The sequence below is a fragment of the Rhinolophus sinicus genome, linkage group LG16, assembly GCF_036562045.2.
Source record: "Rhinolophus sinicus isolate RSC01 linkage group LG16, ASM3656204v1, whole genome shotgun sequence".
NCBI lineage: Eukaryota > Metazoa > Chordata > Mammalia > Chiroptera > Rhinolophidae > Rhinolophus > Rhinolophus sinicus.
Window position 1 is genome coordinate 35,558,756 of NC_133765.1, and position 20,039 is coordinate 35,578,794.

The window sequence follows — 20,039 nt, forward strand, 5'->3', positions numbered from 1 at the left end:
TAAAGATGGTCGTGTACATACACATGTTCACAGAAGCATTATTTATCCAAGGTGTCCATTCCATGGGTTACTGTGTGGCCATTAAAAAAGGAGTTTATGACAGATAGGGAATACCATGAAAAATGATTCTGATGAAATTTTTACGTGGTAGCAAACTCAGACTTACGCTTCCTATGACCCAAAACTGCACACTCGCCACCTTAATAGTAAAACTTAATCTAAAAGGTATAATAGTAAGGGACCAGAGCTAGATCCAAAATTAAGCACATAGCACCTTACAGAGGTGAAAGCATCCCACACAGCTCTGCCTGGAAAAACTGGAAGGAAATCCACCAAAACAATAACAGCGACTGGTGAAGCAACAGGCAGTTCTCATTTCTTTTTTGTACTTTTCTGTAAGTCTCTATTTTTTTTCTTTCACAAGCATCGTTACTTTTAGAATTAAAACAAATATTTACAATAAAGGAAAACAAAGATTGTGTGCAGGGGCAGGTTGGGGGTGTGGACAGAAAGGAGGAATTAAAGTTAAATCTTGTAGGAAAGCGGATTTACTCATGTGGATATTTCAAACTGTGTTGAAATCCAGAGAGGTTGAGAAGAAGTGAGATCTCACTGAAAACAGGGCTTTGGGAGAGTCTGTGGGCCGCGTCCCCTGCAAAGGCCTTCATGCCTTGAGCGTCTCTCCTTCTGGTGATGGCTCACTGCGGTGTCCCTCAGGGCTGACCCTTGGGACAAATACCCCAGCAAGGAGGAAAGCCGGGAAAAGCTTCTCTCTACTCCACACTCCCTCCCTCCCTCACTTTCCTTATTCTCCTACAGTGGTTTGGAAGGCACGTGGGGTACTGATTGTCCTCTTCCTACAATGTGCCCAAGCCTCCGGGGCCATGCAGGGAAGCGGTGTGATCACAGGACAGCAGATGGCTGGGACGCCCCAGCGTTCTCTCACCGCCCTCACATTGCATCCGCCGTTCACCCTCGCTCTGCTCCCCCCAGCAGAATTTCTCTTTAAGACCTTACTCTCCAATCGTGGAAAGTACTCATTTAAGCTCCAGCTTAAAATGTGAAGATTATATGAAATTCAAATTTCAGTGTCCACAGATACAGTTTTATTGGCACACGGCCACGCCCACTCATTTCCGTATTACCCATGGCTGGTTTGTCCCACAATGGCAGAGGTGAGTGGTTCTGGGGAAGACTCTATGGTTTACAAAGCCTAAAATATTGATTATCTGGCCCTGTACGGAAAACGTTTGCCCTAGACCAGGGCTTTCTCCTGAGTATCTCTGTTATTAGGGTGTAATAACAGAATTAGGGAAGGATGAAGGAGATTCAATGTCTGAGAAGTATTCCATTGCTGGTTTGAAGATGGAAGGGGCTACATGGCAAGGGACTTTGGGTGGCTTCTGGGCAATGAGAGTGGCCTCCAGCTGAGAGCCACCAAGGACATGAGGGCTTCAGAGCTTCGAGCTAACACACATTGTGTGAAGCCACCAAGTTTGTGGTCAATTTGTTACTCAGCATAGATAGCTAATACACCCTGTGTAAGACAGAATAAGGATTGAGCCCTGCCACACCACTCCTCAGCGCCCCTGGGCCTTCTGCCAACCTGGGTATTGCTGCCTGAGACCTTCCACTGGCGACCTCTGCAAGGTCAAACCATGACCTTCCATGTCCTTTCCTTATTCCAGCCACCACAGATAGTATCATCGTGGCTCCCCATTTTGTAAGCTGCACACATTTTCAGCTTTGCAGGCATATGGTCTCTGTCACATCTAAACTCTGCCCTCATAGCAAGAAAGCATAACAGTATGCCAACAAATGCGTGTGGCCATGTGCCAATAAAAGTATATTTACGAAAACAGGCTGTGGGCCCATCCACTCTCCAGACCCCATTCCACCTTCCGTCTGATGAACCATTACTCTGACTGGATCAAGGCCGCTCACTTTGGCATTCTCTCGACTCAATCCTTAGGAGTCTATTTCCAATTTATAAAAAGTGGATTTCTGATTGATGTGTAGTAATGGGGAGGCCGGGGGATGTCCAGGCTTATCTCTGCTTGTCAGTGACTTTCAAAATGCTTCGCTTCTATCTGATTCTGTTCAAGTGAAAGGAAGAGGCCTCTTGGAACATGATGGTGGAGACGCAGCTCCATCCTTTATAAACAAACTCAGGCCTCGTTCAGCCCATGCATCGCAAGTCAGGGGTCACAGCTGGAAGCATTTTCCTGGGAAATTCAGAGTTGTCAGAGGCATTTATGTGGTATTTTATTGTAATTGGTTAATTTATGCCTTATTTACCTTGTGGATATGATCTGAGAGTTAATGCTGGGTAACTGCTGCCTTTTTCTGTTCTACATTGTCAGGAAAATATATGTCTCTTTGGCGTAAGATTTAAAAAAAAAAAAATGAGAAAAGGAGCTTTGGAATAAATTTCCCGCCGCTTATGGGGAGGAGCCCGCAGTCACCGTCGTCTGTGTTCTTTTACGTCCAATAAAACTAGTTTCTGTCGAGAACATTCAAATGTGTCACCTTAGGCTGCAGAATTTAGAACTGCTCTTCCAGGATCGGTGTTGCTGGAAGTCGGGGCAGGAGACATTGGAATAACCCAGCACGTGGTCGGAAAATGCTGAATCCCAGGAGGAAAATCCCAGCGATCCCGGGAGCCTGGTTGCCTTGCCGATCACCACGTGGGCGCACGCATGGGACATGCGCCCTGTCCTGCCTCACTCAAGGAGTTGCCAAGTGGAATTTGCATTTAATGCTGCTCATCATTTGCACTTGTTCTCCAAATAAAGCAGGCCCTGTGCCCAGGCAAATGCCTTCGAAGGCATTTTTCCACTGGGTTCGCATCCAGAATAAATAATAAAGAGAAATCTGCCCCTCCAAGCACTTCTTGGAGATGGCTTTTTGTTCCGACCAGTCGGAAGCCCTTGATAGATACAGAAGAGACCAGGGCAGGTCAGAACCAAGGTCAGCATGCTGCCCCTGCCAGCTTCACAAAGGACAGTCCTCTCCTGAATTTGTCATCTGTTGCGGGGTGACAGAATGCAACAGTTTTCTCCCCCTTCTTTGTCTTTTCATCTCTCTTCCTCTCCCTGTCTCTCTCTCCAGCCTCCTCTCTCCCCCTCATTCCCTCTGTTTTCCTTTCTCCTCCCCTTCCTCCTCCTGTCTTTCTGCCTCCCTCCCTTCTCTTCTTCAGCTACAAGCTCTTCACTTTTTGAAAGAAATACTTTTTATTGCACAATAATCATAGACTCTACAGAATGTTGCAAAAATAGTACACACCTTCCCACGGCCCCTTCACTCAGCTTCCCCCAGTAGTTAACGTCTTACATAACAACAGTACAATATCAAAACAGGAAGTGGACACAGCCACACCAAATGCGGCTGTGTCGTCAATCCGCCATCTTTTAATGCTCACTTTTCCATGTAAGCTGATTCCATCTTCAGGATTCTTCACTTGCTCCAAGAACCATTATCTAATATTTATGTCCTTCTGCAGAGGGGGGCCTTCTTCCTCCATCTGCTCCCTTCCGGCTCATCCGATTGGGCCCTGGTCCGCATGCGAGGCTCCTGGGGGGGGGGGGGGGTTGTGAGGAGAGAGAATTTGAAGACTGAGCCGCTGATCTTGCTGGCACCTTGGAAATGTTCTCAGACACTTCATCTTAGCTAGTGTCCATTTATTTTCATCTGATCAGTGAAAGGAGATGGAACTGTGATGGGCCCACCTCGCTCCTGGTGAAAAGCTCTGATTACAGATTTGATGAGAAAGCTGTTCAAACCGGGACCTGAAATGAATTTCGTGGGCAATCTGCACGCGTCCATCAGGTGGGCAGTCTCCTGTGACATGGGTGATTACAGGCAAGCCGCCCTGCACGCAGCTGGCGTCCTGCAGGAGACAGGGGGACGCTCAGCCTGGTCAGTGCACTGATGACCAGAGTGGAATTTGCTGGGGAGCAGGCAGTGGGTGTGTCCTGTCGATAATCACATGACCCCTGCTGTGACCAGATCTGTGGGTGATTTCCTCCATCAAGCTGTTCTCCAACTCTGACACCAGCTCGGTGTCCTACAATTGAACTCGACTCTAACACGATCGACTGGGAGTTAGCCCAGACTCCACAGGTGAGGGGCTCAGTCCCACAGAAGTCACCCCCCGCCCCCTTCAGACTCCAGTCGCAAGCCCAGCCTGTGTCCTGTGCTTCAGAACGACAGACTGGCTGTGGATCAGAGGCTCCTACAAACACCGCCTCAGGTTTAATTTCCTAGGGCAGCTCACAGAACTCAGGAAAACAGTTGACTTACTAGATCAGCAGTTTATTATAAGAGGATACAACTCAGGAGCAGCCAGATGGAAGGGATGCATGGGGCAGGGTCAATGGGGAAAGGGCGTGGGGCTTCCATGCCTTCTCTGGGCGTACCGCCCTCCCAGCACCTCTGTGTGGTCGCCGACCCGGGAGCTCTCCTAGCCCCCAATTTTGGGCTTTTCTGGACCCTTCATTACTTAAGGGTGATTCATCATGGGCCATTGGTGATCAATTCAACCTCCTTCTTGGCAGTAGAGCGGTGAGACTGAAGGTTCCAACCCTTTAATCACACGGTTGGTTCCCCTGATAACCAGCCCCCACCCTTAGGGGCTTCCACGGGTCACCTTATTAAACTGTGGTCAGAAGGAGCTTGTTAGGAATAGCAAAAGGCACCTTCACCGCTCTCACCACTGAGGACATTCCAAGGCTTGGAGGAGATTCGTGCCAGGAGCAGGGATGAAGACTAAATATAATCTCTAATAAATCACAATATCATGAGATGGAATCCACTTTTTTCATGCCCCCATGTGACCCAAATCGACCTTTCTGGAACACTCAGCTGCAGCGGGTGAATGGACCTGACGTTTCCTTTCTCCTTCTGAACAGACTGTGTATAAAAATGAAGCAAAGCGGGAGGGCTGCTGGGGAGACAGTGCTTAACGATGTGCAAACAGGCCCGGTGTTTTTCTTGGCTGGGTGAGAGGATGGTTACCTTGACTGGGCTTTCCGAGGCACATTTCAAGCAAGGCCGCCCTTGGCGTGGTGCGAAGGTGAGGAAGAGAAATCTTTTATGAGAGCCCCAACCCACCTGTGTGCACAGACCCCCGAGAGCATGACAGCACACCCAAATTGTTTACAAAGGACTCTTATTTCAGGGGGCGATGCTTCAGAGAACCCATGTTTCTTTACACTTTCTGAGTGAATCCATTGGTTTTAAGTAACATGGCGTAAAGCATCCACGAATTAACAAGCCTGGGATCTGGAAGGAAAGGCTTGGGCAGGTGTATTGGTAACTCCTGACGGCTAAGGTCACAGAGTCTGCATCAGGATATCAGCAGGGGGAATGACTAAAGCCAGGTGACCTCCCCACCGTCAATGGGACTTACAGCTGGGTGACCTTGCCTGAGTTACTTAGCCTCTCTTTCCTCATCTGTTAAATGGGGGTGTAAGAGGCAGAATGACTTGAAGATGGGGAGATTAACTCGGTGGCCCAGTGTCGTTGCAAGGGTCCTTAAAAGTGGAAGAGGGAGGCGACATGGGGAGGAGTCAGCCTGCTATGACCAATTTCGAAGACAGAAGAGGCCATAAGGCTAAAAGGCTGGCAAAGGCAAGCATGGGAACTGTCTCCGGGCAGCTCTGGGAAGGGACGCACTTTGCTGGCACCTTGATTTTAGCCCAGTGAGACCCGTGCCAGACTTCTCACTGCAGAACATAAGACAGTGCATTTCTATTGTCGTAAGCCACTGAGTTTGTGGACATTTGTTACAGCAGCAAAAGGAAGCTAACATGGGGACAATGACAGTCCCTATCTCTTGGGGTGACAGCGAGTATTAGGTGAATTACTACATGGAAAGCACTTAGAACAGTGCATGGCTCAGTGTCACCTGGCCATGACGATGAGGATGATGACAAAGATCGTTATTTCCATCTGTGACATCAGTCCACTTATCTGGAGGGATCCCCACCATTTAGAGTGTTGAGAGGAAAGGAGAGCCAGAGTGGGCAGAGGGGTGCAAATGAAAACCCAAAGGATGCAGGGTCTGGAGCACAGGAGGCGAGAGAGGACAGATGGTGACGCCCAGAGTCAGGTGGTGTGGGAGGCATGACAGCAGGGACCCCGGCCGTGGAGCTGGCCGCCACCAGCCACATATGGGGCAGGTTTAGTCCCACCCTGGGTGGGCTGCAGGTGTAAAATGCACTGAATTGCAGGCACTTAGGACACAAAAGAATGTCACCGATCTCACTAATAATCTGTTACGCCGCTTATGTGTTGAGATGGTAAGATTTGTGGATATATTGAGTTACAGCACCTATGTATTAACCTAATTTCCCCATTTCTTTTTACATTTTTAAATGCAGCTACTACCGTGTTTCCCCGAAAATAAGACCTAGTTGGACAATCAGCTGTAATGTGTCTTTTGGAACAAAAATTAATATAAGACCCGGTCTTATTTTACTATAATATAAGACCGGGTCTTTAATATGATATGATATGATATGATACCTGGTCTACCAGGTCTTACATTAATTTTTGCTCCAAAAGACGCATTACAGCTGATTGTCTGGCTAGGTCTTATTTTCGGGGAAACACGGTAGGAAAATTAAAGCTGCGTCTGTGGCTCGTGCTAGACGAACTGGGGCACTAACTGTGGGTCCCCTCGAGGTTTCTGTCTCCTTGCTTGTAAAGCCAGGTGACCCCAAGGTAGTTTGGGCGCCATGGATAGAATCATTTCTGCAGAAAGGTACCTCTAAGGACAGGCATTGGGAAGCCGAGGCCAGGACCGCGTTTTGGGGAAGGTTGACAGTGCGAGCTAGGAAAGAGACGGGGCTAAGGGTCGCGTCTATCCTGCAGCAGCTTGGGCAATTTCTCATCCAAGGCGAGGGGGTCATGCAGGGGGAGCAAGTACAGCAACAGCAGAGGCGGTGAATTGATGGACAGTTCTCACCGAGGGGACAAGAAGATTTAAGAGCGGGGCAGGAGTTTACCCTGGAGGGGCCAGGAGAGAATGAACCGGCTAGAAATGAATGAAACAATTAGCGCATTTCTCAAAACCTTGCTTCACAGCACAAATGAACTAGAATTGGGTGCTGCCAAGGAGGAGAGAGCTAACAGGGCACTGGGAAGTTAGGAAGGGGGGCCGCGGAGCAGGAAGGAAAGCTGGAGCTGCGGGGGTGGGGTGGGGGAGGTGCAGAGCACCAAAGGAGTGAGGGGCGGCCTCCCTCGGAGAGTCTGCTGGCCAGGTGGGGCTGCAGGATAAAAGGAACTGGCACCCCAGCTCCAAAGAAATGCAAAAAGACAAAAATGTGTTGTTCTCTGACCCTCGCCAATCTATGTGCCTAGTGTTCGTTCCTGCCGACTCAGAAAGGATCCATAGTCTCGTAATTCCCCCCAGTCTCTTGGGGCCGGAGCAGCCTTCGCCGCCATCCATTCCCTATCAGGCTTGAGAGTCACCAGCAGAACCCTCTCCAACGAATCCATAGAGAGATCCACGCCTCCTGTTTGAAATCTCACTCCTGCCTCTCTCTTCTTAGGTGTGCTCTGAGGAATGGCCATTTCTCTCCCATTGTCTCGGCTTCAGAGAGAGGCTTAGGAAAATTGCCACCATTGTTTTCTTGTATTTGACGCTATCCCCCGTCCCTGTCCCCACTCACCTGGAAGGCGGAGGGGGCATAGCTGGTTATGCCTCTGCTAGGTTTATCAGGTGGGATCAACGGGGGCCTGTCCCACCTCCAGTGACCATCTCTCCATGGCTCCAGCTCCTTGAGGAATCCTCTGACCCTTTCTTCCGGGGGACCTGCCTGCCAGCTGTTAACACCCTGTCACAGCCCTTCCCAGCTGGCAGCCTTTCTTCCATCTTTGTCCAAGAAAGGCAGCAGGGAGCGGAGAAGCCCGGCCCCATTTCCTTTTCGCTCTTTACAATCCAAACCCCACCAAATTGAGGACAGTCTGTATTGCTTCTACTGGCGTCTGGCCCGTAACTCTTGGCATTTCAGGGGACAAACATGGGAGGTTTCTTTTCTCCACCCCCAACCCTTTGTAAAAAAGTCAGCCTCTGAAGTGTTGATTTTCCTGCTATTTTTAAGTTCAATCAGACTGGATTTCAGCACAGGAAATACCTCACCCCTTCTTTCCCTCTCTTCCTCCCCACTGTTCTCAGTCAACTGAAACAATATCTTCCTTGGAGCCAGCGTGGAAAGTGCAGGCCCTGGAGCTCTTGTCTTTCCAAGTAAACCTCGGTGCCCCCAGATGGAAAAATCCAGCTTTCCAACGCGAGTCTGTTGGCTGCTCGGGCTGAAACATACTGCATTCAAGGGAGTAGAAAGACACCTCTCGTTTTGTGCAGAGCAGAGGTTCCTGGGAGGGAACTAGCTTTGAGCTGAAAACAAAGGAAACATCCTAACAGTGGCACCTGCATTTGTGACCCTTGGTGGATCATGAAAAGCTTTGCCATGTCTTGTCCTCCTGTGACGAAACTAGGCCGCGGAGAGGTCAGATGGCCAGTGTCACATGGTGATGCCCGGCAGGGACGGCACTGGAGTTCAGGGCTCCTGGCTCCCAGGCTCTGTGTACGGTGGGACATAATCCTGGCTGGCTGCGCTATGAGGACACATCTAGTGTCGTTTTGTCGTGAAAGGAGGGAGAAACCTGCATTCTCCTCCCTAACCTGCCAGGGCTTTCCTTAGGAATAAAGCCCTTGAAGTGTCCCATACACTGCCTACTGTGTGTGAGGCCCCCATGCTTCTCTGGAAGGGTGCGGGGGTTACACTTCTGACCCACCGCTGCGAATTCCCCATGTCCTGCCAGACTGAGGCCCTCCTGCCATCTCTTCCTGCGGGTGTTGTCCTTGCTAATGAGACCAAAGGAAGTTGTTTCATATTCTTCATCTCTCTCTCTCTCTCTCTCTCCCTTCTCACTGCCCTTGAATGGCTGGTTATGGATGGATCTGGAATGTGGGTTGTGCTGGGCTCCTGGCTTCCTTCCAACTCACCGTCCCCCTCGCCTGCCTCCTGGACGACTAGGTCTGCCCACGACTCCCCGGCTCTTTGCCACATGACATTGCCTTCAGGATAAACATCTCTGGGTGACACAAGATTGATGCCTCTGCAAAGACTTCCCGGAGCTCACACAATGCCCCTTTTGTAGGAATTCAAGTCTTACTGCCGCGCAACGCTGGCTGAAATGGAGCCGCTCATTACCCGCAGCATAGCCCCCCTCCTCGCCCCCAAGCTTTTAAGAGGCAGGAATTCAGAGCCACCGTCGTCGGTGCCACTTCTCTGTTGGGTTTCTGCTCCGGGCTGATTGCGCCTGAAGGCTGCCTGGACTGAGTCCAGACGGCAGCCCTGAGCTGGGGTGCACCGACCCCTCCTGGAGGGCTCTCCCCAGGAAGGCACGGCCTGGGACTCCAGCAGGAAAGCCGACTGCTTCCTCCCTCAGAAACCCGCACACGTACGTCCCTGCTTCATGATGCATTGTCTAGTCATTTCCTATTATAAGGCTAATGTGTGATCTGCAGAGGATTCAAAGGGGATAATGGACGGCAAAGGATGACAAAAACACAGCCAGAAGTCATCCCTCTTCACCCCTCCCGTTAGGGAGACCCATGATGAGCTTGTTTTTTAATTGAAGTGAAATTCACATGACATAAAATTAACGGGACATTTAGCACCGTCACAAGGTTGTACAATCAGCTCCTCTGTCTGGTTCCAAAACCGTCTCATCACCCTGTACTGGGAACCCTGATAGATTTCCTTCTGGTCTTTTCTTTTTTCTATTTTAATATAGTTAATTGCGCACTGATCTCGTCACTTAGTTAAAAATATTTATTTTGTATCAACAGTATTGCACATAATAACGTCACAGACAGTTCTCTCCGCCCGCCTGCCTCATGTTGTTGGTTGCTTCTAACAGTTTACTGAGCAGTTTTATTACTTATGGGCATTTAGGCTCTTCTGTTGTGATGAACGTCCCTGTACACAAAGGTTTATCCGGGATAGGTCCTTGGAAGCAGACGGCCACATCAAAGTTAAGAACAGTTTAAAGGCTCTTCACACACGGCCAGTTTCTTTCTCCACACCTCCACGATCTCCAGGGACATGAGGCTGGACGTGAGGTAGACCTTTTGTGACTTTGGAGGTACATTCCCCCTTAAAGATGGAGAAGCAGAAAGCAGCCTGTCTGGGGACACTGGGCATATTCTATTGCCTGTGGAGGTCAGATTTGGAGTGAATGAATAGAAACGTCAATAAAGAAGACAGTGAGTCCAGAGAAGGAAGAAGCTCTTCCAGGGCGGAAGTCGGTGAATCCTTGCCTTCAGCGAGGCTCCAACAGGAGTGGAATGCCCATGCGGGGTGTGTGGGAAGGGCTGCAAGCCCCAAGCAGTGTAAGGTTCCCTCCTCCTCTGAGTGTGGTTTTATGACCCAACTCTAACAGGCACGGTCGTCGTTCTGTCTCTGGAGTCTGTCAAGTTTGAAAGGTGGCCACAGGCCTCCCGTGTCCCTTTTCATCTTAACAAGAATGTTAGAATTCATCTTCTTCCTCATGACCCCAGTGGGTTGGTGAAGCCTTTAAAACGGAGCTCAGATTCTGCCCCCAAGGCCCACACTCATCAATCTTCCTTCTGCGGTTTTATTCAAAGGTCGTCGTATAGATTAAAAATGCAAAATACCTACCCCATGCCAAATTCCAGAAATGCAAACCTATGAAAAGGTTTGGTGTTTTAAAGGTTTCTTATGACAGCTGCCACAGTGGTCATTAATATGTAAATTCCATTGGCTGAGAAGGTTGACTTTTGGTCATAAAACGCCTCTTTCCTCCCGATAATCCTGTCTGACTCTACAGCTGTCTAGACAATGAAAAAGTCAACACCATGAAACAGAATAGTTTAAAAACCTTTGGAGCCAAATACTTCGGTTTTGTTTTTTTTTAAATTCAAACTCCTTGGTGAGAAATGTGAGATCAATTAGTTAATTATGCAAGGAATCCCAGAGTACCAATGTTGAGTAATAATAAGACCTCACGTCTGAACAGCATTTTAGTCCTTTGAAAAAGTACTTTTCCATTTGTGATCCTTTTTGAGCCCTAGGAATGTGTGACCTTATTGCTGTGACCGTGCACCCGGATCGTAACGGCCACCAAAAGGTGCCACCTCCATCACACTCTCATCCTCAACAAATTAATTCCCTCTGAGGAAATGCAATGTCAGCTCATTCAATGTGTGACCTAGTGAAAAGAAAATTACACGTAAATCTTTTTTTTTTTAACTCTTAAAATCCTTCATTGGCTTCCCATTGCTTTGGGATTGAACTGCCCCCCAAATTTTAGCCTGGTTACCAGGACCCGGCCTCACGTGGCCACAGTCAACTCTCCTCATTCTCATTTCTTGATAACTTCCCTTGAGCCTTCTTCCATTGCCCAAAGTGCCCTTTGTAACGCTCTTGCAATGGGTGAGGCCTTTCCTTCCCCTTGTCCCCTGCCATCCTTCCACACACCCCTTCACCTGCTTCTCACTTCTTGTTCACTAGTCACTTCCTCAGGAAAAGACCCCTCCCCCCTTGCTCCCCACACCACTTTGGGTGGATCGAGTTTCTTTGTTTCTTTGTTTCATGCGTCTTCAGAGAACAATGTTCCTCGCCTCCAGAGTAGAGGTAAATCAACTGCAGCCCTCCAACCAAATCTGCTTTTATAAATAAAGTTTTATGTGCACACCACCACGTTCGTTTGTTTACGTACTGTCAGTGGCTGTTTTCTCTTTTAAATGCATCAATGTGTATTTTTCCAGCTTTATTGAGATAGGATTGACAGATACGTATTGTATATAGTTAGGTTGTCCAACATGCTGTTGTGATATCCATCTACACTGTGAACTCACTGCCACAATGAAACTCATTAACACATCCATCACCTCACATAGTCACCCTTTTTTTTGGTGGCGAGATCTACTCTCTTAGCCAATTTCAGGGGTACGATGCAGTACTATTAACTAGAGTCACCATGCTGTACGTTCGATCTCTAGAGCTTTCTCATCTTATAACTGGAAGTTTCTACTCTCTGACCAACATTTCTTCTTTTCTCCCCACCCCCAGGCCCTGGCATCCCCCGTTCTGCCTCTGTGACTACGAGGTCACCTTTCTGGGGACTCTGCATATGCGTGAGATCCTGCAGTCGTGGTCTTTCGGTGTCTGTCTGATGTCACTCGGCGTCGTGTTCTCCAGGTTCATCCTTGTCACAGAGGGCAGGATTTCCTTCTTTTAAAGGCTGAATAATATTCCACTACGTATACACATACACAGAGATACACACCACATTTTATCTATTCATCCACTGAGTCCTGCTTAGTGGTTTCCATGTCTTGGCTTCTGTGAATAATGCTTTTGGCTGTGTTCTTGCTGCGGTGGCAGAGTTGAGTAGTTGCAACAGAGGCTGGAGGGCCCACACAGCCTAAAATACTTACTATCTGATTCATCATGCCAAAGTTTGCCGACCCGGCTTCCATGCATTGATCTTGGTTTGCAGTGATCCACTTGTCACTAAGATTGTGTGACCTTCCATTCTTTCTCCTAAACTGTGGGCTCAGAACTCGGCAGTTGCTCAATAAATATTGTCGAATGAGAGGAAAACACGAATGGGAAGAAAATGAAAAAGGAGGAATTAAAACAGAGAGAATGAAATGAGAGAGAAAGAGATAAAGGGAGCAAAGGTTGGGTGGTATTGTGATTATTTGTGATGCTAAAAACTGATCTTCTGAGTAAAGTCGTCCTGCTCTGTTTTCATCACTTGCATTCGGTGTTTCAGGCTTCTTTTCTGAGCTTCAGACAAAGCTGTCAATAGGAGAGACTGAGGCCAGAGATGGGATTAAATGCCAACAGTTGGGTTCTGGATTGAGCGTGCGACAGCTGCTACCCGTCCTGGTTGGGCCTATTCTCAGAAACAAACACACCCAAAAGGCAGCGTTTTCAGGGATTCAGCTCACTATGTCCTCTTTCCATCTGGAAACGGGTACAAATATTCAGACTGGGCCATGATATACTCGGTACATCCCCTCTCATCTTCCAGAAAGACCAGGTCTTAGTTGTGGATCTCTGTCAACGCCACGTAGAGCAGAAGAATCAACTACGCCAAACCCTGCCTGAATTCCTGGCCACAGAGTTTTGAGATTGAATGAAATTGTTCTTATTTTAAGTTGCTACGTTTTGAACTGGCTTGTTACGCAGCAGTAGCTCCCTGGGACACAGTGTGACTGAGCTAATGACAGAGACGCATGTTGGTCATAGACACTTACACGGGAAGTCACTGAAATTGCCTGACTGGCTCCCATAGGCAGCCCTAGAGTGGCAGGGCAAGCAGTTCCATGCCCGTTTTTCTAGATGAGGAGTTAACACAGGTTAAGTCACCGCCACAGACGTGTGGAGGACCTACAGTGTGCATTGTTTTGTCACTGTGGGACCTACAGAGGTACTTTGTTTCAGAGCTTGTGGAGGGTGGGCTGATAGGAATCTCTTTAAAAAGCTCTCCTTTTCCAGGCCAGGAAACCTATGACTTTCTAACATTTAAGGAGAACACTGAGAGTGTTTTCAAGAGAATTTCCAAAGACCCAACAGGACTGCATTCCTGGCGAGGGCTGCCAGGCCACGCTCGATGTGGAGAAGGATGAGTTTAACAAATCTAAGAACAATATTAAGGGGCCAAGCTTCTGGTCCAGAAAATGGAAATTGTTGGCGGTGCAGTTCCAGGCTCCACCCCAACCATCCCATCTCCACCTCTCCCCCTTTATCCAAAAAGACTTTCCTGGTAGGGCCAGGGCTCACTGTACAGACGTTTCCATGTTGGGATCCTCTGTGTGAGTGGGTGATGGGGAAGGATCGTGAGGACCAGCGGCTGGTGGTCTGTGGGGGTAAGCCCGGGCTTTCCGCACGGGTGCGTGTTCAGAGGTTTATGCAGGGTCCTCTCTGCTCTCAGGGCATGGAGATGTGCAGACCTGAAGCAAACATAATAATGCATGTCAGAGTGATCGAATTTCCTGTTCTCCTCTAAAACACAGCACCTTTGACTTAAGTGACTTTAGATTCCTACCCCACCAAGGGATAAATGTGGGTATAGTCCCTGCCTGGCATCCTGGACGTCGCAGTAAGAATGAATACCCCTTAAATCTGTAAATTGTGATGAAGGAATTTTAACAAAGGTGCAGAAACAGTGGCCCTTGTTTCACAGCCAAAGAATCGGTGGAAGGCTATTGAAAGTGGAGGCATTGTAAATTCCAAACAGAAGGATAATTTTGCAAAAACAGTTTGGAGCCTGAAGGAGAAAAGAAAAGAAAGCGCTAGAACTGAACTCATGGGGAGTCGGCAGGAATGAAGGCATAAAAATTCAACCTGAAAAGGCCACTGGAGTTTTCCAGGCAGAGAGTGATTCTGAACTGAAATGAATGAAGCAGAGCTGAAAGTCTCAATTTCCTTCCTGCGTTGTAGGAAAATTGAAAATCTCAGTCCTCTCTGGATTCCAGTGGAAATAATTGTCTGCTCCCTTCAAAATAGTGAAACGGGCCTGGACCATTTCACGCTGGGTATTTCTCTTCTTGTCTCCTCCCTCCCTGTTCATCATGGCCTGCCCAACCTCACTCCCCCGCCTCTTGCTATCACCCTCCTCCGCTGTCACAGGGCAATTTCATCGCGAAGTGACTTTGGTATTTGGCTTTAAAAAATGCCTTCTTTAGCTCAATGTGGGCCTTTCCCAGGATCGCCCATTAAAAAGTGCCAGAGGCAAGCGGGTCTCTGCCTGGACCCCCAAGCAGTGCAGTCCTGGCCCCCTCAGACCCGACAGCTTGGGCCAGAATGCAGACCCACAGGCCACGAGCCATGAGGTCTGCTCCCAGTCTTGTTAAAACCGCCTGTCCCTTCATCTGAGTGTCGTGAAGGTGAATGAGGTTGACAGGCACTGGGTAAGCTTCTGGTCTGGGGAAGAGCATTTGACAAGCCTGGGTCGCCATCGTGGGTTGGAGTAAGGCGGGGAGCAGGGTGTGGCAGGCATCACGACCTCCCCATCCCCACCCCCTGCTAACCTCTGGTCAAGTCTCATGTCGGCCCAAAGCCGCAAAGGGCTCCCTCCCAACCCTCTGAAATATCTTGGGGGTGAGTGGTCAGTGGCGCCTAGAGAAACAGATCCTGAAAATAGAACAGGACGGAAGAGATTAAAGTGCTTTTCGGGACTATTAATGAAGCACTGGAAAAATCAATTTGTCCCCATGCCTTTGAAGCTGCCTGTGACAGCAGAAGCTGAGATTCTGTTTTTCCAAGTAGTGGGAACCCACAGTGCCCCAAGTGCCCGGTTCTGAAAAAGCTCTCTGTTTGGGAAAGCAGAGGGAAGGGGAGGCCACTTCTGCCCAGGGAACCAAAAACAGGGCTCCCAGAAAGGGACTTTTGGGGGTGCTGTGGGGGTGGGGATGGACACGTGTCCCTTAGGACTGTGCTTTCCAAACATGTCCCATGAGGGCCCTGGGGTGGAGGATGGTAATGCCCGGGGGCCACACTGCCCTGGCCGTGCCCTCCCCTCCAGGCGAGGGGTCCACAGGACGAGGGGAGGCGTCCACCCAGCGCAGACAGTGGCCCACAGGTGAGATTAGAGAGCCCAAGGGGCAAGTTCAAGGAGGCGCTGACTCTCAGGGGGCTACAAATGCAGGCGCTCCTGCCTCACCCTCATCCCAGCTCTGGCCCCAGACAGCTCCTGGTACCTGGGATCCCAGAGTCCCCTGCCCAAACGGGCCAAGCCTGGGATACACCACCTTGCTGGGGTGTGTCCCCAGACCTCAGGGGTGGCCAAGAGGCAGCTTGAAGGGGAGTGTGCGGGGAGCTGGATGGGCAGGTTGGGGGTCCACCTGAGCACACAGTGTGCTCTTTGTGCTCTTTGCAGTGCAGAATAGATGGTGTGTGTCTAACATCCGGCACAGCTACAGCATGTCCCAGAATAATGTCATTTTGTTCAACATTTTTTCATATAACACTGATGAGAAAAATAAAAGGATTCTTGGCCGGCACCACTGTCTGTGTGAAGTTGCCACGTTCTGCCCATGTCTTTGTGGATTTTCTCCAAGGACTCTGGTTTCTGCCCAAAGATGTGCAGTGAGGTGAATGGCGTGTCTGCACTGTCCCAGTGAGTGAGTGTGGCTGTGGGTGTGAGTGGCCTTGCTGTGGAAGGGAGCCCTGTGCAGGGGGGGTCCTGCCTGGTGCCCTCAGCCGCCAGGAGAGGCTCTGGACACCATGACCCTGAGCTAGAATAAGGAGAATAATGATCTCACTCGTTCTGATTCATCTTTCTTAAATGTAAGTATAGCTCACGTTTATTTCAGTGTTTCGTATTAGAAGTGTTTGGGGTCTTCATTTAGAAGTTTGACGATGTCTTTGTGACCAGAAGTACGCCGGAGGAACTTAATTCTTATTTACATTATAAGGCTAGGGTAAAATTGGTTTCGTTATGCATCGTTTCTCTTAAAGTTACAGTTTCCAAGAAGGTACCGATGACGTAAATGAGGACTCGCTGTACACAGTGTGTGTGTGTGTGTGTGTGTGTGTGTGTGTGTGTGTGTCTGAGAAAACATCCTTTTATTTTCACTTTCCTCAGTTTAAAAATCTTTCAATCAGGAGCTGCGTTGTTCTAACGCCCTCACTGACATCTGTTGAGACCATTCTGTGCATGACACGTATTTAAAAACTGAGCAGGTTTTAGGATTCGAGTTGTTGGACCTACAAACAGGACCAGAGGTAGGAAAACCAGGGGGCAGTTGGAAACCCTTGACTGTCAACAGCTGTGACAGGCTGCGATTGCTACACTTATTCCCTTGCTCAGGAAGGAGAATTCCTTTTTTTTTTAAAGATTTTTATTAAAATATAGCTAACAAGGGTTCCCTTTTCTCCACATCCTCACCAGCACTTGCTGTTTGTTGGTTTATAGATGATGGCCATTCTGACGGGGGTGAGGTGGTATCTCATTGTGGTTTTTATTTGCATTTCTTTAATGATTAGTGAAGTTGAGCATTTTTTCATGTGTCTGTTTGCCATCTGTATGTCCCTTTTAGCAAAATGTCTCTTCGTGTTCTGCCCATTTTTCAATTGGGTTGTTTGTTTTTTTTGAGTTGAGTTGAGTGAGTTTTTTATAAATTTGGGATATTAACCCCATATTGGATATATCATTGTGTGGTACATTTATACAATGGAGTATTACGCAGCCATAAAGAAGAAAGAAATCTTACCATTTGCAACAACATGGATGGACCTGGAGGACGTTATGTTAAGTGAAATAAGTCAGACAGAGAAAGACAAATACCATTATGATCTCACTTATATGTGGAATCTAAAGAAAAGAATAAGTGAATGAACTAATCAGAAACAGTTTTGGAGACATAGAGGAAAAACTGAGGGTTGCTAGAGGGGCAGGGGGTGGGGATAAGGGGGAAGGTGAGGGGATTAGAAAACAGTCGGTAACCACAAGATTGCCATGGGGTTTTGAAAATTAATTTGGGGAATGTAATCAATAATGTTGTAAAGATTTTGTAGGGTATCCAATGGACACGTGTCCCATTTGGGAGACCACCTCAGGGATGATGTAGATGCCTGATCACTGCACTGTACACCTGAAGCTGAACAATAATGAATGTCAACTACAATTTTATATATATATATATGTGTATATATGTATGTATATGGTTACAGGAAGCAGAGCACAGCATTAGGAATAGACACAGTGGAAATGTAATGGCTGTGTGCGATGTCAGAGGGATAGTGGATGGGGGGAGGGGGTTCACACAATGTGAGGGATATAAACGATAAATGTCTATTACATTGTTTTGTGCACCTGAAACTAATAAAAAATATATATAATAGTTAACATACAATATTAGTTTCAGGTGTACACCATATTCAACATTTATATACCTAAAGAAGTGGTCACCATGGTAAGTCCAGCAACCATCTGACACTGGACGATGCTATCACAATATTATGAATATTCCCCGTGCTGTGCATTACATCCCTATGAGGTATTTGTTTTATACCTGGAATTTTGGACCTCTTATTCCTTTTTATCTTTCTCCCTTTTTTTAAATTTTCAATTACAGTTCAATTACATTCAATGTTATTTTATATTAATTTCAGGTGTACAGCATAGTGGTTAGACAGTCATATAATTTATGAAGTGACCCCCCTGACCAGTCTAGTACCCACCTGGCACTATACATAGTTATTGCCATGTCATTGACTATATTCCCTGTGCTGTACTTTACATCCCTGTAACTACCAATTTGTACTTCTTAATGCCTTCACCTCTTTCACCCAGTCTGCCAACCCCCAACTCCCTTCCATCTAACACCCCAATAAATCTAGTGCCCATCTGACACCATACATAGTTATTACAATAGTATTGCCTATATTCCTTATGCTGTGCCCTACACCCCCATGACTACTGTGTAACAAATTTGTACTTCTTAATCCCTTCCCCTTTTTCACCCATTCCCAACCCCCCTCCCATCTGGCAACCATCAAAATGTTCTCTGTATCTATGAGTTTGTTTATTTGTTTATTTTGTTCTTTAGATTCCACATATAAACAAACTCACATTGCATCTGTCTTTTGCTGTCTGACTTACTCCACTCAATACAATACCTTCCAGGCCCATCCACGCCGCTGCAGAAGGCAGGAACCCATCCCCTTCCATAGCCGAGCAACATGCCATTGTATACATGTGCCACCTCCTCTTTATCCATCCATCCATCGACAGACTGCCACTCAGGCTGCCTCCACATCTGGGCCATTGTAAACAATGCTGCAATGAACATATGGATGCACATGTCCCCTTGAAGTAGTGTGTGTGCTGGGTTTCTTCAGATAAATACCCAGAAGAGGGATTATTGGGTCCTTCTTTGTCACTTGTTATAGCCTCTGTTTTCTTGTGTGTGTTTTTTTTTAATTTTTTTATTGGGGAATATTGGGGAACAGTGTGTTTCTCCAGGGCCCATTAGCTCCATGTTGTTGTCCTTCAATCTAGTTGTGGAGGGCGCAGCTCAACCCCAAGTTCAGTAGCCGATTTCAATCTTGGTTGCAGGGGGCGCAGCCCACCATCCCATGCGGGACTCGAGGAGTCGAACTGGCAACCTTGTGGTTGAGAGCCCGCGCTCCAATCAACTGAGCTGCTCGCCCGCCCCCTGACTGGTTCTTGATTATGTTTTCTGTCTCCATTTTCATGTTTCCTTCCTCTTTGTTGCAGTTCTCCCTGAGATCACTGAGCCTCCTTATAACCAGTGGTTTGAACTCTGCATCGGGTTGATTACTTGTCTTCATTTTGTTTAGTTCTTTTTCTGGAACTTTGTTCTTTTTTTTAAATTTTTTTATTCGGGACAAGTTTTTTTTAATCTCCCTATTTTGGCTGCCTTCCTATGTTTGTTTCTGTATATTAGGTCGGGCTGCTATGCCTCCTGGTCTTAGTAGTGTGGCCTTATGTAGATGTCCTGTGGGACCCAGTGGTGCAGTCTCCCTGGTCACCAGAGCTGGGTGCTCCAGGTGTGTCCCTGGTGTGGATTATGGGTTGTAGTTGAGCCTTGGTTGCTGTTTGCACATCAATGGGAGGAACTGAGCCTCAGGCTGACTGGTTATAAGGACTGGCTGAGACTCCAGTGGAGGAGCTGAGGTGCTGGGTTTGCTCTAGCAGGGCTCTGGTACCTGCCCAATCTACCCTATGGAGTGTCATCCTTGGCAGTGGCCAGAGATGCTCCAGCCCCGTTTGAAGCTGCCAGCTCCGGGGCCTCCTGGGAGGGGACCCACTGCAGGCCAAGTTCAGACACAGTCTGTGCCCTGCCCAGGGCCACCTGGCATGAGCCGCAAAGCAATCCAGAGATGGCTGCTGCCTACACTGTGCTTGGAGGTGCCTGGGGAGGCCCAGCCCCCAAATGAGGCCGCTGTTGCTAGTGCCAGCCTTAGGGCTGCTCAGCCGGAGGTACAGGATGTGCCAAAGCCAGATGCTGCTTGTTTGGGTTT

At 48.1% G+C, this 20,039-nt stretch overlaps 2 long non-coding RNA genes across 7 annotated transcripts in view; one reads left to right on the forward strand and one right to left on the reverse strand.

The window, feature by feature from the left end:
• LOC109456477 (uncharacterized) overlaps window positions 1-20,039 on the forward strand; it is a 175,397-nt gene that overhangs the window by 56,629 nt on the left and 98,729 nt on the right. Inside the window, exon 4 of one of the 6 annotated variants that reach the window (XR_012492728.1) lies at window positions 12,108-12,152. The exons of the other annotated variants lie outside the window; for them this stretch is intronic. This is a non-coding gene — a long non-coding RNA (uncharacterized LOC109456477). Of the gene's footprint in view, window positions 1-12,107; window positions 12,153-20,039 lie in introns of those variants that run through there. 6 annotated transcript variants of the gene reach the window in all.
• On the reverse strand, window positions 3,210-7,981 carry LOC141569172 (uncharacterized). Its single transcript, XR_012492619.1, has 2 exons — window positions 7,677-7,981; window positions 3,210-3,573 (listed from the first exon to the last, which is right to left on the reverse strand). It is a non-coding gene; the product is annotated as an uncharacterized LOC141569172 (long non-coding RNA).